The sequence below is a fragment of the Talpa occidentalis genome, unplaced genomic scaffold (assembly GCF_014898055.3).
Source record: "Talpa occidentalis isolate TD23 unplaced genomic scaffold, MPIMG_talOcc4v2.1, whole genome shotgun sequence".
Lineage (NCBI taxonomy): Eukaryota > Metazoa > Chordata > Mammalia > Eulipotyphla > Talpidae > Talpa > Talpa occidentalis.
The window spans coordinates 5,782,074-5,807,902 of record NW_026555331.1 but is presented as its reverse complement, the minus strand read 5'-3'; positions in this window follow the sequence as shown (position 1 = coordinate 5,807,902).

Genomic DNA, 25,829 nt, shown 5'->3' with positions numbered 1-25,829 from the left:
AGAGAGGTTCCATGTTCCTTCTTTCCTGTAAAACTCAGGAAACTAAATATCAAGACCAATTAGTGGTTCCCAGAAGGGTAGAGGGGGAGATGCTGTGGGGGGGGGCGGGCAGTGGTTTTGTGAAGGGTAGATTTGGGCTTTCAGTGGACTGATGTGGTACATACCCCACACTGATGGTCACAGGGGACACCGAAAACTTATGCTATTATATAACGTCCCTTCTATAGAACATTAATATAAATAAAATATACAAAAAGGGAAAAAGTTATCTTCCTTTTTCCTAAACGGGGTCATTGGTTCTAAATTCTGAGTCCCCAAAGCCCAAACATGGAGGTTGTCCCCACCACGTGGCGTTTCTAGTCTAACCCTGTGAGCCCAGACTCAGTTTGCATCTGCTCCTTGGAATCCAAGCTTCTGGAAAACCCGGGGGCATTTTCGTAGTGAATCACTCAGGTGACCCCAAGGCACAGCCCACAGAGCTCCCCAGGTGACGTTCCCGGGGATGCAGAAGAGGCGGAACACAGGCGGGCCGGCAGTTAGGGAATGAATCTCGAGGCCCCAGGAGGACGGATTCCCTGGGGCATCTATTTCTCTTGAGTTCTTTCGTCCACCCTGGCAGGGATTTCTTCTCTGTATTGATGATGCGCTTCCCATGTGGCCAAATCTAGTTCATTTGTTTCTTGTCGTAACAATTTCCTGTTCTTTGTTCTCTCCTTTTTTTCTTTCCTCTCCATGACAATTTCTTGCTGGGTTTGCACCCCACAATGTGCACTGGGGAGCGAAACCGTGGCCATGAGGCGGGGAAGGAGCCGCAGGGCTGCAGCGCCTGCTCTGTGCTGGTCAGCACCACCTGGGGGGGCACTTTTGTTTGTTTGAAAGGAGATGTTTCCATGGGGTCATTTAGACGTAGGAACCCTCGGCCCAAGTATGAGGGCGTGTGGCCGAAGTACACTGCCTGGGAAGTTGGCTGACCGCAGCGTCCACATTCGGGCAGTGGTTCTGGGCCAGGCTCAGGCCGCGCCACCTCCTGAGCAGCGTGCAGGCGTCGGCAGCTGCAGCCGGGAGGGCACCCCCGCCTCATTCCGGTGCATGAGGAGCCGCTGAGATTTAGACGAAGAAACTCATTCTTCTGGAGAGAGGGTCGGGCAGGTACGACTAAGCAAGGGACACGAGTCTTGGGTAAAGTAGCTGACTGCAGGCGGCCTCGTGTACCCCTTACCCGTAACCCACTTGATCTACCGCCTCGTATCAACACGGTGTTTCGGGCTATGGCAAATTCTTGAAATCCTGTCGTCAGAAGCAGATACAGTTGAGGAGGGAGAAGGGGAAGCCAGAGGCCCTACGCCCAGGAGCCTCGCCAGCTGTCATGGTGTCTTCCAGGCCGCCATCAACTTGGACCGCCAGGAAGACATCCCTGACCACACGTTATAGAACAGACAGCATCTCAGAGAACCACAGCGTGTACAGCTGCACTCAAGGGAGTCAGAGCTCACAGCTAACCTGTGAGCGTGCCAGGAGCCAGGCTAAGCAATTTCAGATCAAGAGTTCTCAAAAACTCAGAGGAGCACCTGACACAGCTGTTACTGTCATCATCAGCCTCCCCCATCACAAGGTCACACAGGCGTCGACCAGTTGTGTAGGGTGAGATGCACTCAGTAAAATACTCAACAGTCACATAGACACTGACGGATGCAGATCTCAGGAATCTGGTCATCCGAGGAACACCTAGGGCCCATGGGCACAAGTGCTGCCATGAGCACGGGTGGCTTATTTATGCTAATAGCCATGGCACCTGCCCTGCGTTCCACGGCCTTCTCGCCTCCCCTCATTATGCCACAGCAGTATTAATCCTGACGTCTGTCTTAGTGTTATGTGCCCTGGTGTAAGCTGGAGGAAGCAAGACTATGCAGAGATTCAATGGTCCTAGGCCTGTGTGTAATAAAAACCATGAATTCCACTTATCCCAAAGTTACATTTCTTTATATTTAAAGTGATTTTCTGCAGTGCTGAAGATCAACACTCCTGCTTCTCTGTGTGTTGCCTGAGGGCCAGAACATGGGCATGGGGGGGCCTCCCCGTTGGCACAGTGGGTTGAGTGCAACACTGTGAAGCTGTCTGCAGCCTCTGCAGCACAGGTTCGATCTCTGGCTGGCCAAGGAGATACCCACATGGTGCAGCAGACCTCTCCTGTCTCCCCGCTGCTCCCCTCAGCAGTGCTTTTTGGTCCGTCTGCCTGTTCTGCTCTCCACTCTGTCTCTGGTGAATCCTCTTACCCTCCTACACCTCTGGCCTGTACCCCAGTTCTTATATGCATAAATCTTAAAACAAAACATGGTTATAGGGGTTGGGATGGGGCCAGGAGTCTTCTGAAAAATACAGATGGACAGTCTGTCCAGATTCCTGAGAATCCGTCAGTGTCTGATGTGACTGTTGACTATTTAGCCAAGTGCCTCTCAACCGACACAAGGCCAGTGTGACCTTGTGATGTGGCATGCTGATAATGATGATAGCAACTGCTGTGTCAGGTGCTCCCCTGAGCATTTGAGAACTCTTGATTTGAAATTGCTTAGTCTGGCTCCTGGCATCCTCACAGGTAGCACCTGAGCTCTGTCTCTCTTGACTAGAGTTGTACGTGGTGTCGTTCTCTGAGATGCTGTTGAAGAAATAGATTATTGTGATCACAAGTGGCTGGCAATTAAAAAGTACCACACCCTGTTGCACACACAATTTGTGCTCAGAAAATGTATCATACCTATAAGTCACCATCACAGCTCAGCGAGCACTGTCTTATATGAAATCCAGGTGCATTTTCTTTCTTTGCTTATTGGTTTTTCTTTAAGCACAGTACAACATACCTACGGAAGAATGTGCAAGTCTAAGAGGTCAGTTCAATCGCTGCACCTCTCTGGGCATTTGCATGCGTGCTTAATGGGGTCTGAATGTCCCCAGGTAGTTCCTGGGGCAAGAGGAAGAGTTTTGGAGCAGGACCCCTTTCTTCAGTTATCTCTCCCCTCTCACACCACTAAGAAATCACCCCAACTTTTATCAGCTTGATCTTGCTTTTCCTTGCATTTCATGTTCATCGATTCCTAAGACACCTGCTGCTTGGGTCCTTTTGTGCTCAAAGTCAAATCTGAGATTTATCTGTGTTTACGCATGTAGTGGAAGTTGCTCCTTTTTAACTTCTAGGCTTTATTTCAGTCTGTGAATAGAACACCATGTATTTACCCCTTCTAGTGCTGATGGGTGTCTCTCCCTATTTCTGGCTATTATAGCTGCTATGGACACTCTTGTTGGTATCAAAACAAGTAATGCAGGCATTCATTATTTGTGGCTATATAAATAAGAGTGCAAGTGCTGAGACAGAGGGTAGATGCATGCTTAGATTTAATAGTTACTGCCAGTTTCCCCAAGTGAGCATAACAGATTATCCCCCCTCCAGCTCTGTTGGAGAGTTGCAGGGGTTCTGGGTCTCTAAGGGCAGGGGGACTTGTATTATCTTTCTGTTTCATCCATTGTGCATTCCATATGACTTACTTAGCAGGTGCCCTCTAAATATTTGTGGAGGAGCTCATCCGATTCCTCTCCCGTTGTGAGGAAAATCGCTGACCTAATGGTGAGAATAGCTTCCGTCCCATTAGAAGGCACAGCTGGGGCACGGCCAAGATGGCAGCCTTGGGAATAGCAGTTGCTCAAGCTTGACATCTTGTTTCATTTTGTTTTTAAGAATGTTTCCATCCTGGTAAGTTGTCATTATTTCCATGATGAATCATTTCATGAATGATTAGATCAAACCAGACCCGGATCAACCTGCTGTGAAACTGGGCTCCTTAAGAAATGCGTGCTGGGGCCTCCCGGGTGGCACAGGGATTAACGTCTCAGCACTGTCAAGCTATCAGCAGCCACTGCAGCATGAGTTTGATGCTGGCCAGGGAGCTGACCCACATGGTGCAGCAGACCTCTCCTGTCTCCCTGCTGCTCCCCTCAGGAGTGTATTTCAGTGGATCCATCTGTTCTTCTTCCTACGATATCTCTGGTGAATCCTCTCACCCTCCTCCTGTGCCTCTCTGGCCTACACCCCAGTGCTTGCATGCAGAAATAAAAATATATCTAAAAAAAGGAAAGAAATGCACACTGCTGCTTCTGTGTGGTGAGTTGTGGAAGGAGCCCTTCAGTGGGAGGAGGTAGCACCGCAGGAGACAGACCTGTAAGCCTCCCCCGGGGTTGGAGGCTGGGATGTAGGTTGAGGCCAAGCAGGATCACAAAGCAAAGTACCGAAGTGTAGATGAGGCTCCTCCTCTCCATGGAGTTGGGACCCGCCAAGCTCATTTCCCACAGAAGGCCTGCATCGCCCCTTGCCTGCTGTTCAGAAGGTAAATTGTGACTTGGTCTCCATGGCCCCTCGTCAGCGCTCGGGGTGGGCCGCCCCTGATTTGTGTGGGATGAGGTGGGGACGTGTGTGGACGGTATGGCTTTAATCTTCTGTGCACAGTTAGCACGGGGGATCGCTCCCTCTGACATTATTATGACCCGTGAAGTTCCCAGATTTTACTGCTCCAAGTGAATCAAGCCATTTTCCAAAATGAATTATGGATCGTAAACCCTCGGGGTGGCTGTAGCGTTGCATTTTTGTGAAATCCATATTCTGGGTGGACATTTATTGAGCACATAACTATTATGAAGTGCTCCTGCAGCGCCTGTGCAGCCGGTGGTCGGCTGGGGGGTGGGGAGGAGGGAGCGGAGCACGGGTCTGAGCGGGATTTACTGTGCCCTCCGGGAGGCGCAGGTGGGTGCGCCAGGCAGGTGTCTTCCTGCCCCTCGGCAGGAAACCAGAAGCCAAACTGAAAAGCAGACAGAAAACAAGGTAGATGTTGAACTGGGGAGATTTTTGATGAGAAGCGTTATGAAGTTTAAAGAAGAATGTCGCCTCGCCAGCGGCCTCCATGTGGGCCCCTTGCTGCGGGCTGAACCCTTGTGCCTCTTACTTTTCCAATGTGGAACCCGAATTCCAGCGTGATGGCATTTGCAGGCAAGGCCTCCCTTTGGCAAGGATTAGGGTTTCAAAAGAGGCCTTAGGGTGACAAAGGATTAGGGTGACCAAAGGCTCAGAAGGCTCCACTGTCCCTTCTGCCACCCAAGGTGACTGGGAGGAGGCAGGCGCTTGGGAACCAGGGAACGTGTTTCTCCAAATGCAGACTGGCCTCTATCCCTGACTTGCCGGATTCCAGAGCTGTGGGAAAGGAATGTGTGTTGTTAAAGCTGCTGAGTTTACAGTATTTTTGTTGTAGTGTCACAGATTATGTGTCTATATTCCATACTTCTGCAGGTGATGAGAGAAAAACAGAATGAGAGAGAGAGTGACAGAAACAGTGAGAGTAAACTGCATGACAGGCCTCTGCATGACAGGTAGAAAATTTGGAAGTGGAGATTCTAGAATAATTCCCAACAGGGACACAGAAGCCACTGTGGGTTATTAACATTTAACATGGCCGACGTGGGGGAGGGCCTCGCAAATGCTAATGTCTCCAGGGCTGGCAGGGATGTGATAGTCATGACTCCTTGATAAAGGGCTGGGTGATGGGCAAAGCCTTTGTAACTTCAGAGTCTTTGGTGGGAGAGAGAATGTTCTGGAATTGGTGGCAGTAGGGGATAAGTCCCCTGTCCTTTGTGACAGCTCAGGGACTTGGGAGAAGCTGAGTCCTGAGGGAGCGACCGAGTATAAGCTGAAGGGAAAGTGTGTGGAGCTTGCTGGCTATGCGTGGAACATTCCAGAGACTCCCGTGGAAGTGGAAGTTGAGCTGGGGTAGGAGGGGTTTGCATTGGAGATGAGAATCGAATGAGCAAACCAGTGGGGGTTCTAGGGGATCTCCTCTCCCAGGGGCTGGAGCACTGACTCCCCAAATGTGACTGTCGGGAGTGGCAGGAGAGAGCTGGAAGCACGTTCACTCCATCTTCTCTCCAGCCCAGCATCTTGACTCAGAGTTTAGCTGTTTCCCCCAGGCAGGAGGAGACTTTCTCCCCAGTAATCACTGGTTAACACTGAGCAGAGTCCTCCCCTCCCTGCTGGCCACTGTCGTGGCTCCCACCGTCACCCTAATGACGGCCCCTCCCTGGCCTTCTGCCTTAAAACTTGGATCTAGAATCTCAATTGCTATGGATAAAATTTAACGTGGCACAAAATATCACAGAAGAAAAATGACACCGTAAAACGCACCTTTTGGCGGTGAGTCATTTTAGCACCAGGCAGTATTTCCTCCAGACAGGTCGTTAAAGGCAGCTGCTCTGGCTGTTGTTCTAGGATTGTTGCCCTGAGGCCAATGTGGGCCAGCTGCACAAAGCAGACCTTTGGGACAGGCCAGAGGCCGTTGTCTGGAGGCTACTGAGTGGGCATCAGTGCTGGGCAGGTCCACCCAGAAACGAGGCAGTTTCCTTCTCTCACAGTCTAACTCTAGAGACAGGCCGCTCTGGGGTTGTGATGGTGACAGCATTAATAATAATAAAAATAAATCATGACATATTTTATCCATTGACTGCTCGACACACTGTGCTAGACACACTGTGCTAGAGTTTTGTATCCCACGTGACCCTGGTGCCCTAGCTCTGCATGATGGTTGGGAATAGATCCCATGGCGCGCTAGGCCCCACACTCACTTTTTGTCGAGGATGCACGTGACCCTCACATCTCTTTACTGAAGGGTTAAGTAATCTAGTTATGGATGAGAATGGGGAAGAAATCATGTGGCTGGTAAGAGGCAGAAGAAAGGACTTAAGAACTCTGGAAAAGGGAGAAATGAAGGAAGCTTTGCATTCTAGGGGGAAAAAATGTAGCCTTGCTACATTTTTGCTACACATAACTTCATGTGTGCTGTGTGGAGTCCATTTGAGACTCTACTAGGGTATCCCCAGGACTGCGTATTGCTAGGAGGGTATCCCCAGGGCCATGCTAGATGGAGGAATTGTTCAAATGGGGATGGTTTGCTTACAGTGATGAACTTCTTGAATTAATTTGAATTTCCTCATAGGCGGGGAGGGTATTGTTGCTTCAAAATGTCTTTAAAGGAACATAGGTTTTGACAGAGAGTTTTAAGATCATTTGTTTTGCATCCTCTGATGATTGTGTTAGAAACAACTGATAATTGCTGCGCACTTACCACATGTCAGATCCTTTTTTTCCCCTCTTTGTTGTTGTTGGAGTAAGTTGCTCAGGAACACCCAGATAGCCTCAGATGGAGGCAGAAACTGAGCTCAATGGAAGGAGGAAAGGGAAGGGGCAGGAGAAGGCAGCTCCCCAAGATTGCTCCTCTCCCCGGCTTCCCTGTTCTAATCAAATCGGGAGAAGCTTTCTTGTTAACTTACAAACCACTACTTTGATTAATATTCACAAAAACTTATAAAATATCAGCTCCTGTTCCAGGTTGGGCAGAGTAGTTAGCAGGATGAAAATATTCCGGATGAATACTAGAAAAAGTGGATCCACGTTACGTGCATGGGCTAACATTAGAGCTTTGTGAGGGGGAAAAAAAAGTTATTTTCCCAGTCTCAGTGCTGTGCATGGACACAATGAGCCATTGGGTGTCCAGGTTCCCACCAGTTTGGGGGCGTGCTCGAGGATGGAGAAGAGAACTGAGGGCTCCAAGAACTGGTGTGACAATATTCAAGGCTCGAGGAGCTGAAACACAAGGTGGGTTCCCCTCTAAGATTTTCCCTCAGTGTCAGGAGAGCCAGTGACTCTTTCAGTTGAAAGGCCCAGCAGGTCATATGCCAGACTAGGGACAGAAGAACAAAGACAGAGCTTTACTCAAATTGCAAACCAGCTTCTACCAATTTAATCATCAATTGGATAAAATTGTCTGATCCTCCATTCTGTCAGCCCAGGAAAGGTTGGGTATTTAACAATAATCATGTTATTTCAAAGTGCTATCTCTTTTTTATTTTTCCTATGCAATGCTTCATATTATTTTAAAAGTTAATGGGTAGGCACTAGGTTAGGTCATGGCTGAAAGCAAAAATAACAAACTAAAACATGAGTTGTTGATGTTGACAAAGATTTCTAATAATTAACAGGTTGAGGAATTCAGAGGAAAGAGACAAAAGTTTTTTAAGTGAAATTGAATCTTAGTAATAACAGCAACAATAAATATGGAAAATTTAGAACAAAATGACGTAACTGAAAGTGTTGGTAATAGTTTAATGGATACTAAACCCATCAGAAAAGAGAAAAATGAACAAGTAGTCAGATTATTTAACATCTAAAGTATAACATAGACAGGAAAAATAATAATGAAAATAAAGAATACATACATATTGCTAGCCAACCAATGCAAAGTTTTATTTGTACATTTGTAGTCTCAGAAAGAGAAAAGAGAAAGCATGTGGTTCAGAAAATATCTCAAGATGGTCATCGATTTTCCTAAACCAATGCAAGAACTTAATTCACAAGTTCAAGGGGTCATAAATTTGCCATCAAAAAAAAAAAAAAAAAAAAGAGGAAATGACCAGTAGGGATGTTGCAGAAAAACAGTGAGAAAAGGAAGACGATAAGAAAGTCTAAGACAAAGTTGGAAAGGAAAAATAGACATCGCAGTGGGTAGTGAGAGGTGGTGAAAATAAGAGTTTAAGAAATTACATCTTTAATGAAAAAAAGCCTTCCAGGAGCTAATTCTGCACACAGTAAACCTATCACTCAAAACTAAAGGCCAAGTAAAGAAGTTTTCAGAAAAATGAAACTCCAAGTATTTGTCACCAGCCAGCTTGCTCAAAAAGAACTATTCCAGGCAGGAGAAAAATGGTCCCTGTCAAAATCACAGTAACACAAAAGGAGGGAAAGGTGAGAAGGATGAACGTGTGTAAGACCAATCTGTAGTGACCTGTGAGCTGTGTGTGTGGTGTAAAAATACAAGACAGCAAGAGAAGGGTTAGAATAAAGCTCCATTATTTAGAAAACAGTGAAAGTAACCACTTGAATACACTCATTTAGGGATGCATGTGAAAATTCTAAGATCACCACTCAGAAATACAGTGAAGGAATGCACAGTTAGGCTAAAGGTGAAGAAAAGGCATAAGAATAAAGAAAAAAATATTGTTAACTAATATAAAATAAATGAGACAAAAAGTCTGGCAAAACAAAAGGAGCACGTTTGTATAATTCTACATAAAGCGATATTCATTTCATAACTACTTCTGAAGTTAATATTTCCAATGAAACAAAGAATTTCCAAAGGGATTAAAAATTGCAAATATATGCAATCATCTTTACAGGAGACGAAACTTAGCAGGAAAAAGAGAGGGGAAAGAAAGTTTTACCCGTGACAGCACCCACAGAAAACGAATGTCACGATGGTAATAATATATAGTGATGTAGTAAAGCATAGGGAATTTTTAGATAAGAGACATTATTTCTTTCTTGGAAGACAAAGAAACAGGAAACAGGCAATCCCATGAAGTATGGTGGGGTGGGAAGAGGGAGGTGGAGAAGAAGACAGGGAAAAATTAGTGGTAAACATCTAGAAAATGTCAATACTTCGCCAAATATGTGTATGTGAGCATATGTTCTAATACTCAACAGTGATGAAATACACATTAATGTTTTGAGTACATGAAAATATTTACTGAAATGAATCATGATAAACAATACTTAAATCCAACTTAAATCAATTTTAAGTGAGAATAAGCAAAAATTATTTTCTGACCACAGCGGGGTTATTCTGGCAATCACTTTTACAAAGATGTAAGTAATGTCCTAAATACTTGAAAATTAGAAAATAAATCATGGACTAATGAACAAATTATCATGGAAATTATATTTTTGTCTGAATTTCAATGAATGTAAACATTTCAGCAACTGTTGGATGCAGCTAAACCAATGCTTAGAAGGAAATTTATATCCTGAAGTGCAAACAGTATAAAAAATATAATCAAACTCAATGATCTGAGCTGCCATCACAAGAAAAATAAAATAAAACCCATATAAATAGAGTAACATGGTCATCATGATTCAAATCAATGCAATAGGGCACATTACAGAGAACAAACAATTTTGTTGAAAAAAGAATATAAAATTGATGAAACCTAGAGATAAAAACAAGGAAAAAATGAACATAGAACATAAAACATTAAACATGACAAACACTCAACATAAAGTTTCTATCTGATCCAACAATCCAGTTCTGGGTACACCTCAAAGAATCAAACGCAATGGCTGGAATACACACCAGTGTGCCCCGGTTCGCAGAAGCATTATCTTGATAGCCAAAGGCAGAAGCAACCCAGTGTCCATCAGAGGATGGTGGATGAGCAAAATGCAGTGGAGACAGGCAGTGGGATGTGATTCATCCTTCAAGTGAGCAGAGTCCTGACACCTGCCGCAACGTGGCTGCACCTTGAGGAGATCCGACCCTGTAAAGCGAACCAGTCACACAAAGGAGCCCTCTGGTCTCTGCTCCCACTTTTGTAAGGTGCTGGAGTCACCAAATGTCAAAAGACAGAAACCGGCAGGATGGTTTTCAGAGCCCAGGAGGGTAGTATTAGGGGTTCAGAGTGTCAGGGGGTTTCACTGTGGGAAGTTGAGAAAGTTGCACAACAGTGTGAAGGCACTTAGTGCTGCTGGAGTGTGCACTTGACCTGGTTCACTTAAATGTGTGTGTTTACTGCAATGAAAACACTGGGCACACGTCAGCAACAGCACCTTCAAAGGAAGGTGTGCACGTGTCCGTTGCACATCTTTGTTTTTGTTTGGGGAATGAAAATTAAAACCACATTGAGGTGCCTCCATCACGCTTGTCAGGACGTCTCAGGCATGCCAGGTTCTGATGAGGAGGCACAGACAGCCCATGCCCTGCTGGGGAGCAGGCGATGCCCAGTGTGCAAAAGGGGTGATTGATGCTGCATATGATTGAAATTTTGATTTTATTCACTGCTAGTATTTACCACCCAAGTGTGTAAATCCATTCTCTGGAAGATACATGCACGGGGCCTCCCGGCACGGCACCCTAATCATGTCACCTGAATGTTGGACCCACCGGATGTCCAGTAAGAGGGCACTGGACAGCATCTGTTAGTGTGACTCAATGGTAGAACAGGTGTGGTGAGGTTGGAAAAGCCTCACCCAACACAAGCCTGGGTGTATCTGCAAGCATGCTCTCTGGTGAAAGAGGACAGTTACAATAAATTCTTCTAGATCAAGTTCAGATGGACAAACTACTTTGTGATGAAGAAATCAGGTTAGATTTCACTTTGGGGGAATGAGGAGGAAGAACATGACCACTGATTGCAATGAGATGTGTCAGGTGCAGGGAAAATTGCTCGCTCACCCACTGGATTTCTCTGGGGCTCAGCAAGTCATAGCAGCATCATCTGTGTTAGCAAAGGGAAAATCCATTGAATGACATGTGCATGGGAACCAGGGGTGGTGGGGGTGGGGCACAGGACCCTTGAGATCCCTCCATGGATTAAGGACAAAGGAGTGTAAGCAGGGAAGGGCCCAGGCGCCAAGCAGAGGTGAGGGGGCAGCTCCATCCTTGAATGAACGCATCCTTACTCTGAGAGTAAAGACAAGATTCTCAGCCAGGGAGGACATGTTCACTGATGAACTGCACCGGGATCAAACCCCCAAACTGCATTCTTCTAGGTTTGTAGCAATGGTACAAAAATACCCACACCCATTTTAAACAAGAAAAAAAATTATTTTCATAAGCCGGCGAGGGGTTTAGAACACAGCCCCAGAGGCGTGTTCGCTCATCCTCGAGGTGACCTTTCATTGCCTGGGCTGCAAACGGCCATGGAAGATGAAACTGAGGTGCCTGACCCGTGGTGGGGGCAGCATCGAGCATGGAGGGATGCCCACTCTCTTGTCTTGGGTCCAAATTCAGGTTATTCCTGATTCAGCAGAAAGTAACCAGTCCGGTTCCACCCACTGGGATTTTCTGTATTTGTTCTCCAACCTCATGAATACTGCACAAGGCCCATCCTGGGGTGGGGGGATTGGTCTGAGAGCCCCCCTCCAGCCGCCTGCCAGGTGACTGCATTCAACTGGCTCTTTTCTCAAAAGCCAGTGGCTTGGCTGTTGGCTTCTGTGCTGGCGGGCAGCGAGCCCACGTTTGGTGGTAATAAAGTTTGAACTGAACCTGAAAAATGAGGAAGAGCTAGCAGGGCATGAGGGGATGCAGGGATGCTCATCTGAGCGCCCCGTGGGCGTGGTCCAGCCCGGAGCATTCTCGAAGGCTGGGGAACACTGACCCTGCCCCAGTGCCGGGGAGCAGTAGGGTGGGCTTGGGGGCAGGCCCTGCGTGGAGTACTGTGGTCCTCCCCAGAGAAGGCCTGAAACACCATTGTTTATAAGCTTCCATTGTTATTAATTTTATCACTTGAGATCAAGGCTTTGCCATTAAGCATAATTAAGATGAGAATAACTTACTAAGGGAAATGATTTGAACTTAACATAATTCAAATGATGAAAACAATGAATCATATCATTAATAAAACTGCCTTTTCCTCAGCCCACATTTGTTTGGGAGACACATTAATCACACACCCCACTCTGTGTCTTGGGGTTTCTTGCTCTGGGGTGCTTTCCTCCTTCACTGGCTTCTGTTCCACGTTCAGTGGACGTGGCAAGATGATGACGCCTCCAGCGCCCACCCCCCTAAGCCCCTTGTCTGCTGTTCCTTCTCCACCCCCTCTGGCTAGATCTTGCATGGTCCTAAAGCCACCACCCTGGCCCCTCCTTTCGTCTGAGAACCTCTAAGCAAGGAACACATAAAACCAAAGCAGTTAGCTCAAACCCCTCAATTATTTTTTCTTTAACATGGGAGCGGAAGTCACATCATCTCTGATCTGTTTTTCTATGCCAGTGATTGTCCTTGTAACACCATATTATAGTCCCTTGGGGGCTTTGTGGGCTACTGTCTCCCTGCCTGCCTATCCTCCAGGTGGAGGATCTGGGTATTTTGACATACGTACTTTTCCCAAGTCCCTCAGGTGATTCACATTCACAGTCACAATTTAAAAAGGAAATGCTGGCTGCTGTTGTCTTCTCCTGACAGTGGCTGTGCCATCTGTATGTGCTACTTGGTGACATCATTAGCTGCCTGGCACACCTGTGCACCTGTGATGGAAACAGCCGACATTTTTATTAATTTTTTTGACTCCTAGAAAACAGATTTAGGAAGCATTAAAAATCCTAATATATGCCAGAAGTCTTCTTAGCACTTTCATATCAGATTGTCTTCATTTCCCACTGTTCCTTCAAAGCATATAAATACAAATTGAGTATCAGATTCTTGCAGAAGTAAATAAAGCTGTTGAGATTTTATGGGTGAAATTTAACAAACACCCCTCCTTTGTATTTCTTCAGCCTGATTCTTAATAATCAGATGAAGGCACTAACACCATTTCTGCATGAGGGTTTTGGGTTCTTTTGGATATGCTGTTTTGGAATTAGAGCCAGGTATAAAAATGAGTAAGTGGCCATTTAAGTCTAATGGTTGACTGAAGCCTCAGAAAACTTGCATGTTCAGCTCAGTACCCACCTTGTGTTCCCGTCTCTGCCTCGCTCTGTTTAGCATGTGTAAAATACAGCCTGGGAAGAAATAAGCCTTGTTAACAATGCTTATGAGGATGAGCTGTCTGTTTACCGAGTTTCCTTCCTCAGGCTTCAGAGGTTGCATGGGAGAGATGATATACACTCAGACTAGATGACAGTGTGTAACAGCACCTGAAGTAGTGTCTTCACCTCTCGATTTTATAAGGATAATAAAATGCATGTTCTAAGGAACGACTGAACATTTACAGTGGAATACAAAGGATGTGTATTTCCACTGTAGGTCCACAGCAGAGTAAAATTATTCAATAACTAAGAAACTGTAAAGAATGTGTTTATAAATTAAACTTCCAATTGTGTTTAATTTTTTTTAAGATTTATTTATGCATACAAGAACTGGGGTGTAGGCCAGAGGTGCAGGGAGTGAGAGGATTCACCAGAGACAGAGTGGGGAGCAGAACAGGCAGACTGACTGAAATCCACTGCTGAGGGGAGCAGCGGGGAGACAGGAGAGATCTGCCGCGCCGTGTGGGTTAGATGCAGTGGCCCCACAGACCTGCCCCTCTTTGCCCTGCGCCATGCTGCGCATGACCCTCCCAGACCTGGCGGTGTGCTGGCATTGAAAACATCATTTCTCATTAATAGATTAAGCACACATTGCTAGATAAGGATGATAGTAATAGTTAGATAAAGGGTCTAAATACAAAATAAATCTTGAGTCAAGGTAGAAAGCAGAGGGAAATTCAATTTTCCAATTTGTGCTGCCTGGAAGAGAAAGTGCCCCCCGGTAAAATTCAACCCAGGGCTGCATGTTTAACTGAGCACGTGAGCCCGCGGTGCTCTAGCTCCTAACACAAATGCAGCCGAGGCCTAGGGCTGAGAGCGCCTGGCTTGCTGTCAGAACCTCTGCATTTGCATTTCTTGTCTTAGTCACCTAAGTGAGTCATCATTCAGCTGTGACTGCAGAGAAATAGTAGACATCTTTTATTAATTCTGAATGATCTTGCACATTTGTAAGCTTGTTTTATTTAATCCTGCCCTTCCTTACTCGAACACTGCTTTATTGGCTTTCCCTTTCCTGTATAACAAAGAGCTTCCCATGGTAGGAAGAGGCGACTCGGACTACACCTCTGCTTCATCCCTCCCATGTCTCCATCACATTCTGTGCTCCTGTTGGACTTTCCTGAGTTGAGTAGGGTGGGAGGGGTGATATGAGGGATACAGAGCAAATAAAGTTGTATTTATTCAATCATCCCAAAGGTAGTTCTGGTTGATAGAGGTGGTGAATGGACAATTCAGAAAAATGCAGACTCAGAGACTAGAACAGAAGCCCCTGGCATCCTATGGCTCGCCCACTACTTCCTCCTTGATGCGCTGTTCCCTTACTGTAATCAGAAGCTTCGAATTTGCACAGATCTAATTCAGGTGCAGCTGCATCTAGCAAGTTCTGTTAGGTGTCCGGCATCCTCACCAGCCCCTCCCCGCAGAAAGCCTGCATTCCTGCAGTCGTTTTAAAAATGACAACACGGTCAGAGAGAGACTGATCTTTCCAACACGCATTGCAGATGTGGGCGTCCTAGTGCCTCACACCAGCTCTCAGTAAACACCCCTCCTCACAATTGCATGGGAGGCTGGAGAATGCTCCTGCCAACATCACAAGTACATGCTACGTCATCGATTAGGGGAACAGCACCTTGTGTTTAATTTCTTGAGACCACTATGAAATCCTTCTGGGTCACTATTTTTAATGAGTCACAAATAACCTCATACCAATAAATTAAAAAACTTAGATAAGGGTCTCCCCTGGTGGCGCAGCGGTTGAGCGCTGGGTTGTGAGGCTGCCTGCAGCCTCTGCACTGCTGGTTCATTCCCCAGCCACTGGTGAGGGTCCCACCGAAAAAAAAAAAAAAAAAAAAGCAAACCAAAAAAAAACTTGGATAAAGTGAAAATTTCGGGGACAAAAATATAAATTTATAACATTATGATGGAAGAATTAATATAAAACCTCAAAGGCATGTTAACCATTGCCTTAACTGAGCAGTTAAAAGCTTTTTTTAGGTAGAAAAATACAGCTTTACCAGAAATTTCTACCCAACTTTCAAGAAATTATTTTAAGTACATATAAACATTTCCGGAGAATACACAATTAAGTACTTTCATCGTCTCATTTCACGAGTTTCTCGCATTACCTTTATAACAGAATCTCTAAGAACAAGATAAGAAGTGAAAATTTATAAACCAAGGTTAGTTCTTAACATCAAGGCAAAAATCCAAAACAAAATGTTGGCGAGCCAAACCGATGCATCCATCTCTTTATTGATCTATTGATTTAATTAAAAATCTAGGTTTATCCTGGAATCCAAGTTTGATTTAGCATGAGAAAAATACTTTAACACAATTTACCACATATCAGGTTAATGGGAAAAAACAACTTTATGTCACTATGTACAAAAAAGCATTTAAATGAAGTTTAATACCCATTCATGTGAAAAATATTGAGTTAACAAGGAATGAAGGAATCGTGGTTAAATTGAAAAGGCTTTGTAGCGGCAGGAAGGCCACAGAGCAGGTTCTCTATGACCCAAGCAGACGGGTAAAGGAGGGAGTCCTGGAGCCCTTGGTGGCTTTTCAGGCTTTTATTGGGATTGACCAGGCACATGGCAGGCAGGGTGCTGGGGGGCCGGGAGGCTGGCAGGCCTCCCAGCCCCCTGCAAGTCTTCACTCCGTCTGGGCTCTCTGGCCTTCTCTGGTGATCTCGGCTGCTCTGCTCCTTTCTTTCTCTTCTGCTCTGCTTCTGTTGGCGTCCCATGATACCACCCTCTTAAGCCCAGTATTTAGCCCAGGTGAATCCCATCTCCATATGCCCACACCCCGCTCCAGGTGCCGCCGTCAGGCATGCATTCAGGACTGTAGGGATCCATCATCCATCCCAGTGGCGGGAGGGCAGAAAAGCCTGATACTTTTTCACTTACCCTGTAGGCTTGAATAGGCTCCGCTGCCCAGCTGTTTGGTCCAACAAAAGTCTGGTGTGGCATTGAAGGTATTTTTTAGATGTGATTGACATTTAAGTCTGTCTGTAGACTTAGACTAAAGCAGATGACCCTCTGGAATATGAGTGCCCTCATTCACACAGTCCAAGATCCAAGAAATAGCCTGAGATCCACCCCCACCCCAAGAGAAGAAATTCTACCCACAGGTTTGCCTTCAGATCTGAAGAACATCAGCTCTCCTCTTGCTCTCTAGTCTGTTGGTTTGCCTTCCAGATACCAGGCACACACACACACTGCTATTTGCTCTGCTTCTCTGAAATCACAGAAGGCAGATATATTTTTTTTAAATATCATTTTTCCAGTACTATTCTTTTTTTTTTTTTTTAGATTTTTTTATTTATTTATTTATACAAGCACTGGGTACAGGCAGAAGCGTGGGAGGGTGAGAGAATTCACCAGAGCCAGAGCGGGGAGCAGAGCAGGCAGAAGGACCGAAGGACACTGCTGAGGGGAGCAGCGGGCGGCAGGAGAGGTCTGCGCGCCATGTGGGACCCTCCTCTGGTGGCCGGGGAGCAGCCGGGGATCGAACCTGCGCTGCAGAGGCTGCGGGCAGCTTCGCAACCCAGCGCTCAACCGCTGCGCCATGGGGAGGCCCAGAAGGCAATTTTTTAAATAGCCGTCTTTGAATAGTACACCAACACTTATATTTAAATGTAAAATGTTTAATCTTTCCAGTGGGCTTCAGGAATAAGACCAGGTTGTGTGTTCACCACTGAATTTAGCATAATGCGCAGGTACTCAGCAACAAGGAAAAGCATCAGTGAGTAATGGTGGTAGTTTCAGAATTGACTAGAAAGAAACTTAGGACCGATTTCATGACTCTCAAAATGTTTTTCAGTCTACATTATCTATTGTTATAATGAATGAGTTTAACATGTTTGATCAATAATTAAATATTGAGTATTTTTCCACATCCAGCAATAATTAGAAAAAAATTAAAATTAGAACATCATAAAATCTTCAAGTATCCAAGAACAAAAGACAGATTCAATTCCTGCATATATTTGTCCCTGAGGTCACCATAAAGAAATGGGAAAGAGAACCGTCTTTATAATGAATTGAACTAGAACAGGTTATTCTGTAGCTTCTATGTATCAAAAATCCAATAATGATCATGAAAAGACAAACTACAGGGTTCAATAGCATATTTTAAAGAGACAAAGGACTGGTCTCATGAATATATAAATTATTTCTTCAAATCAATAACATGATATAAAGCAGCAGAAAAATGGGCAAACATCTTTCACAGACACTATAAAAAGAAAGTACAAATAATCAATATATGTGAAAAACTATTCAGCTTCATTGTTAATCAGAAAACTGTAAATTGAATCATGAGCTACAACTATATCCTCAGCAGACTGGCAAAAGATAAAGTCTAATACTATCATGTATTGGCGAGCATGTGTATTAAGGAAACCCTCATGTGATGCTGGTGGGAATCTGATTTTAGACAGTCACTAAGTCCTTTTGGCATTATCTGCAAATATAAAGGCCTCCAAACAACTGTTTACACTTCCAGAAAAATCCTCAATAAGACTTATGCCCACACACCCCCACGTACGACAACATTATTGATGACAACTTAACTGGAAACAACCAAAAATCCATTTCCAGTTGAAAAGGTTAATTGTTGTTTATTCATATCATGGAATATTATACAGTGATGTAAAAGAATGAAGTATTGCTAGATGAAGCAATATGAACAAACATCAATTTTAGAAGAAAGATTCAAATGAACATGAAATTTACTCCATTTATAAAGAGTTATAAAAGAATAAAAGGTAAATTGTGTCTATAAACATGTAACTAGTGTCCTGATTTGAGGCATGCTTTCATATACATATATAATATTTAATTGTGTGTATTTAGATCAATATTATTGAGATATGCATATACAAATTATAGGGTAAAGAGGAAGTGTGGTATCCAAAGAGATTGTGGGAGCTAGCAAAGTAATATTATCACTCTTCCATCTGAGTGATAGTCACATAGTGTTCACTTTGTAATTGTGCATTAAATTGTATAGTTTTCGTGTTATGTTTACTGAGTGTGTATTGTATCTTAAAAACAATTGGGAAACATTTAAAGATGCTTACATTTACTTCTTAGGGAAATGAAATTGGTATCACAGTGAGATGCATTCAAACCCTGACGTTGATGAAATATATTTCCACTACACAAAAAATTTTGGGAAGATTGAAGAGTGACAGAAACTTTTACAGTGAAAAGTATTGGCAGTTAGACATACACTGAGTTTTCTTTTATAAGGTCTGTTCTGGCAGAGGTGTGGGGATGGATTTCTAAGTGAAGAGTCTGAGGGTGTTTTGACTCACACTGCTTCATGTACAAAACAGCTTAATACCTTGCTCTTCCAATCCATAATACTATTCCCTTCAGGTTATTTTAATAGGAATCAAGGTTTGAATAGACATTAAATCAGATGTATATATTGTCTTATCTATAGAGAGGCATATAGGTATATGTGTTCAATCATTCATCAAATATTAACCAGCCTGTGCTTTTGGACCATCAGTCTGATGGGTGCCTGAGGGGACAGACTGAAGTAGATGTCATCCCTCATGTAGAAGAGCGTAGGGTTGGCAAGAGAAAGCAAAGATCTGCTAAAATTTAGAAACCATGCATGAGGCAGACAATTCTGGATCTGACTATGTAGACATCCATTAGAATGACGGTATCTGTAGTGAGGTAAATGGCAGGGTGTAGAGGGGTGAAGCACAAGAATTATCAGGGACTATGAAGAGTTCATAATTTCTGGAGAACAGGTTAAGTAGGAACTGCAAAATTTGAAAATTTTGATTAGATTTTAATAATTTGAATTTTCCCCCTTGTGAACTATCAAAAACTTATGTTTTCAGTCAGTCTTCAATTGCATTATCAGTAGGTGTGGATATCCTTGTTTGTACACACACAACACACACACACACACACACACACGCACCCGTATTAGGCCGGGATTATGTGTCTTTTCTCTTTGCTTTTTGTAGCCCTGAAATTGCACTGTTCTATCCTTGTAACAGAGGATCAATATATGTCTGTTAAATTGCTGAGTGATTTTATTTTAAAAAAAGTAGGTGAGTAGGAAAGTCCATATTTCTCTTTAAAAACCAACTATCACAATTTGCTTTGTCATTTCACCCTTCAGTGGACGTTTTCCCCATGAATTAGTAACCTACATAAATAAAACTCCCTAACCCCTGTTTTATAACATATTAATTCAAGAGGAGAACAGATCTATATATAGTGCCCATAGGAGTTTGTATTGATCGCAACTTCATAGGTCAAGTATTGTTATTACAAATGGAGCGATGATGGAGTGGCATCCACCACAGTCATTCATATTTGTTCATTCACCTGACACTCAGGGACCATCTGTCTTATGCCACAACAGCTTAAATGGACAGAGCATTAATTAACTAGAAGTGGTATCAAATTTCCAGATCATTGTATTATGATCGTGCAGCAAGAACATGCTTATTAGCCACAAAACAGGAAGAAAAAGAATAGGAAATTCACAAATGAAACAACATATTTATATTTTCTATTTCCCAGACTTACTAGTACAGGGCAAAGGAAAGCTGTGAATTTCAGAGCTGCTATCCCATGGGTCATTCCCTAGAAACTATTCATTTTCAAATTCCTCCTCCTGGTACAAAAACAGAGGGATTGCAGCCCTGACTTTGCAAATACCCATCAAGTCCTGTGTCCCATCATCCTGTTCATTGTCAGTAAGGACAGGGAGAGATTCAGTCCCAATATAGAGTGTTGTTTCTCCCAGGGAGGATTAGGGATGGTCCCCGTAGTTTCTCCAAGTTCCATATTAGAACCTTGGAATGACTTTGGAAAAGTTTCAGTCTGTCTTCCAATGACTTGACGTTTTACAGTTAATGGCAAAAATTAAGAAGTTTTGGTTCCATATAGGGACTTCATTTGACATGCTTGAAGATGGGGGATCTTTGCAATCTTTCTTTTAGATCACTTATCTAATGTGATAGCAAGCTGATTTAATAAATTAACTCAATCTGAAGTAGATAATCACCCATTTGACTCTACTTGTGTTTAGTGAAAAAGAAAGACCCAGCTCAATTCATTAGAAAACAGAATTGAAAGCTACCCTTTTTGATTTGGCATCAAAGCAGAAAACTGAATTTTCTTGGAAAATCATGTGAAGCCAATTATAATAATCATGAAAAGGTTTATCAAGGTTTTGGGTATATGCTTGAATTTCATTCCAGTCAAGACTTAGGGTGACAATTATTACTGCCAGGAATTTCCCAGATGCCTGGTCCTTTATAGATTACCCCATTCTGCAGAAGGAGATCAGGTTAAAAGTCAACTTGGTTTTCTAAACAATCTAATCTTGAGCCCTTGTATGCAAATATGTTACCTTTAATGGAATGCCCAGTCTTCATAAATATTAGGCCCCCAAACCATGCCCAGTCCTCCATGTGGCCCTTTCTCAGAGCCAACAGGCTTTTGTGTGATTTCTTTATGCACCCAGCAAAATGGCACAATCCCAGGAGGAGAATCCATTCCTAATGGATCAGATCGAATAATTTTAAAGTTAATTAAATTTTAAGTCACATTAAATTTGGAAATATCTCTGAGGCTGGCACAGATCCATGGGGATAACCCAAACCCAGGAGGACAGGAAGGGGGAGAAGAAAAAGGGGGGATAGGGATCTGCAGTTACCACCAGATGAACAAGGCCTTAAACAGCACAGACCACATAAATCTCCAAAGAGGTCAATGCCAAATTTGGGGGATCTTAGATCCTGAAACTCCTGGGTGGGTGAGGGGGGCAGCCACCCAGTGGGCTCCATGGGGGCCACTCCTACTCTAGCGGCCTGAGCGGTCAGGGGTGCATCTCTGGATTCCCATTGAACAACCAAATACGTTCTCAGCCATCCTGATAACAAAGAGTTTATTGGAGAAACAACGACAGAAAAGGGGGCTGATTGGGCAGTGTGTTCATGCTGAGACCCAAGTGCACCTCCCAAATCCAAGGCTAAGAACTCCCTGGAGGATTCTGGGGAACCCTTCTCCCAGTTCCTCTAGGGCTGCAACAGCAGGGACGCTGCCCCTGTGCTTGCTGTCTTCTGGATGCCTGAGCTCCCTCTGTCTGGTCTCTGCACCCATCTATTCAGGCTCTGAGTACCCATGTTCACATCACCTCAGAGGCTCCCCAGTGCTGCCTCATCAATGTTCGGACACTCTCGTCACCTTCTGCATTTCTTACTGTCTGCTCATTTCACGGAGGGAACTCCTCACTGGGAATTTAGAGACGAAATTATAATCCCAGGGCATCAAAGAAAGCTGCAAAATAATAGACAAAGCTTTTATGTATAGAGAAAGAAAATAAGTTCTGTTTTCCTAAGATCAAGGAGGGAGCAGAGAGATGTCCAGGACAGAAGGATGTGAGTTGAGGGATGTTGTTTGAGTTCTGTTCCTTAAAGTGAGTGAGCTTGGGAAGTTTTTGGTGTGAGTGGATTTTTGAAGAGGTTCAGCCTTTGCATTTCTTAAACAGAAGCAACCTTCAGACAAAGGGCCATATGTGAATGTCCTTTGAAGGAGAAAATATGGAGGAGTTTTCTATCTCACAGGCCATGAAATGCTTTAACATTTAAATCAATTATAGCAAAATCATCATGGTGAGAGAATCCCAGAAGATTTTCATTAAATAAAATTTCATTTAAAAATGTAAATGGGGGCCTCACCGGTGGCGCAGCGGTTGAGCGCTGGGTTGCGAAGCTGCCCGTGGCCTCTGCGGCGCCAGTTCGATCCCCGGCTGCTCCCCGGCCACCGGAGGAGGGTCCTACATGGCGCGCAGACCTCTCCTGCCGCCCGCTGCTCCCCTCAGCAGTGTCCTTCGGTCCTTCTGCCTGCTCTGCTCCCCGCTCTGGCTCTGGTGAATTCTCTCACCCTCCCGTGCCTCTGACTATACCCAATGCTTGCATGTATGTATATATGTATGTATAAATAAAGAAATAAATAAATAAAAATAAAATAAAAATGTTAAATAGATGTGCCTCCTTCCCTAAAGACTTAATGACAGGAAAGAGATATAACAAGTAAATATATAATTACAGATTGATAAGATGGTGGAGAAAAATATTAGCTGTAGAAAATAACAGTTCGGTTGGACAGCACTGACATTCTCGAAGGTCTATGATATTTTATGATCATGCTGACTATTTAAGTGTTTCTCAAATTTTAATCTTTCCAACAAATTTTTGAAGGGGAGCAAACTATACTCTATACACTGCAATCCGTAGATGCCTTTTGGTGTGAGGATTATTTTGTGCTGATTATGTTTAAGAAACAGCAGACATGGAAGTTACCCTTTCATAAGAAACATTTAAATGTATAAGAGAATCTCCATTGGTGCGAGTGTCTCCCCTCTACACCAGGACAAGAAGGGTGCCTAAATCTTTAGAAACACTTGTCAGTGGAGAAGGTGGGACTTAAATCTGCTTAACAACCAGGCCATCCTTTTCTGAGTCTGCCTGCTAACTTCCCAAACAAGGTCTCCGCACCCCAACATCTTCTGTTGTTTTGCTGGAGATGGCATTTGAGGTGATGGTTTGGGTCATTTCAGGCAGCTATTCAATTTCCTGGGTCTCTCCCATGATTGCTGGAGGTATACATATTATTAAACTTATGTTTGTTTTTCTCCTGTTAATCTGTCTTTCATTTCAGTGTGTGTGATTGGGAATTGTTCTCAGCCAAGAACCTAGAAAGAGTAGAGGGAAGATTATTTAAGCACAGAATTAAAAAAAAAAAAAATATATATATATATAAAAATATACACAAGCATATAGAGTTTCTTTATCTCTAAGTAGCAAAACATTTAATTTTTTCTATAATGTACATGTTTTACTTTTTAACCAGAAAAAATGAATCAATTGGTATTTTAAATGAATTGTATTTAAGAGAAAAAATGATTAATCATCTAGCACAAGGTATATTTAATATGAAATAGACAAGGCAACTAAATGCTTTATTTATTTAACTTGACCTGCTGTATCTTCTCAGGTAAGAGGTTGTACTCCTGGTGGGTCACAGGCACAGCCCCTGAAGCCCACTCCCTTCCTTTCTTCTGATGCTCTGGATTTCTGGAGACCAGTACAGTCTCAAGTATCTTTCCATGAGGTTCTTGACTATTCCAGGGTTAGGACATTGATATTCATCTTTGCTCCCCAAGCATAGACTCCATCAAATGGTTAAAAAATGCATGTAGTCAGGGATGGGGTTAATTTTGAATTTCTTTTTAAACAACTAACATAGTCCATTGTGGAGAAAAAACATGCGGAAATATGTGCTGAATTACTTTGAGTGAAAGCTTAACATCAGATAAACACAAAAGGAAATGCCACCCAACCCGTGATATTTATATGGGAAATTAAATCAGCATCAAAAATAGGCATGCTGTGAGGTAAGCTTATGACTCTGTAGGGGTTGTACAGTAAACCACAAACATTTTGTTTGTACTCAGAAAATAGCATTTTGAAGATTTTTACCCTTAGCGGATTTATGATTGAATTGCATTCAGAGTAAATGCTAAATCAATCAATCTATCTATCTCTCTCTCTATCTCTCTGTCTATCTATCTATCTATCTATCTATCTATCTATCTATCTATCTATCTATCTATCTATCTATCTATCTATCTATCTATATCTAGCTAGCTAGCCAGCTAGCTAGCTATCAATCATCTATATCTATCTCTCTATACCTCTACACCAAAGATGTGACAGCTGTAGACTATTTCCTCCTCACAATTCATGGGTTGAAACCTGACTCCAGGTTAGGAGGTGAAATCTTCAGGCAGGTAATTAGGTCATGAGGGTGGAGCTCTTAAGAATAGAATTAGTGGGTCTCCCTGGAGGTGCAGATAGTTGCAGCGCAGATTTGATCCCAGCCGGCCAGGAGATGCCCACATGGCATGGCAGACCTCTCCTGTCTCGCCCGCTGCTCTCCTCAGCAATATATCTCAGTCAGTCTGCCTGTTCTGTTCCCCGCTCTGTCTCTGGTGAAGCCTCTCACCTCCTGCATCTCTGGCCTGTACCCCAGTTCTTGTATGCATAAATAAAATAATAAATCTTTAAAAATAAAATTAGAATTAGTGGTCTTGCAAAGAGGTTCAGAAAGGTCCCTGCACCTTCCACATGGTGTGAATGCAGCAAAGAGATTGTCATCTATGAATCAGGAACCTCACCAGACACTGAGTTACAGGGAACCTGGCATCGAACTTGCCAGATTCTAGGACTCTGAGAACTAGATTTGTGGTGTTTAAGCCACCCGATCTCTGGTGTTTTTTGCTACAACAATCCCAACAGGACTCCAGCAGATGACAAAGCATTTCTTGCTCTTTAATCAGATGCAGGTGTTGGGAGAATCGACTTGTCTCTAGGAAAAATTATATTACCTCAGTGAAGAAAATTCAAATAATTCTCTGTAGTCCTGAACATGTGGTTTGCTCTGGACACAGCCAGGCAGAAGCAGAGTTTCTGTGGGTGCAGCATCTGGGAAACTGTTCCGTAGGGTTCAAGGCTGAGTGTGAGCATGACAGACGAGGCAGGAAGCCGAGTCCTCCCACTCTGAGCAAAATGTAAAACTTGGAGCAATTTAAAAACAAGAACAATGGAAATACTCAGATTTATTATCTGCCTACTGATAGCTAACCTCTGGCCTATTATTCAAAACTCAGAACTCCCTAAGACACTGGTAGCATTGACCTTACTTACCGAGTGAAGAAAAGACTCAGAGAGATGAAGCACATGTTAAAAATGGAACAGCCTGGGCGCTTTTGCCTCCTGAAATCTCCATTCTGGCTGGAACAAGAGTCTACAATGGAAGCAGCAGCAGCCAGGATGACAGCAGAGTCACCACCAGGTCCCCGGTGGGGAGATCAGAGGTTCTCCACTAAAGCCAAAGAAAATTCACCTGGCCAGCTGCTGCCTCTGTTGTCTGCGCGCAGGTCTCGGACAAGCTGTGCGTGACAATGACCGTGTGGTGCTTGCTGAAAATATAGACGCCTTCCTGGAACCCACAGGTGTGAGTTCAGTTTGGTCGGCAGTGTTTCAGCCAGCGACCTCACTGCTCTTGATGGTTTGACGTGATCTCCTTGACATAGTTTTCTGAAGTGAGAACTGCTGGAAAGACAGGCTTTAATTATTCACAATCGCCAGGACATGGAACCAACTTAAATGCCCATCGAC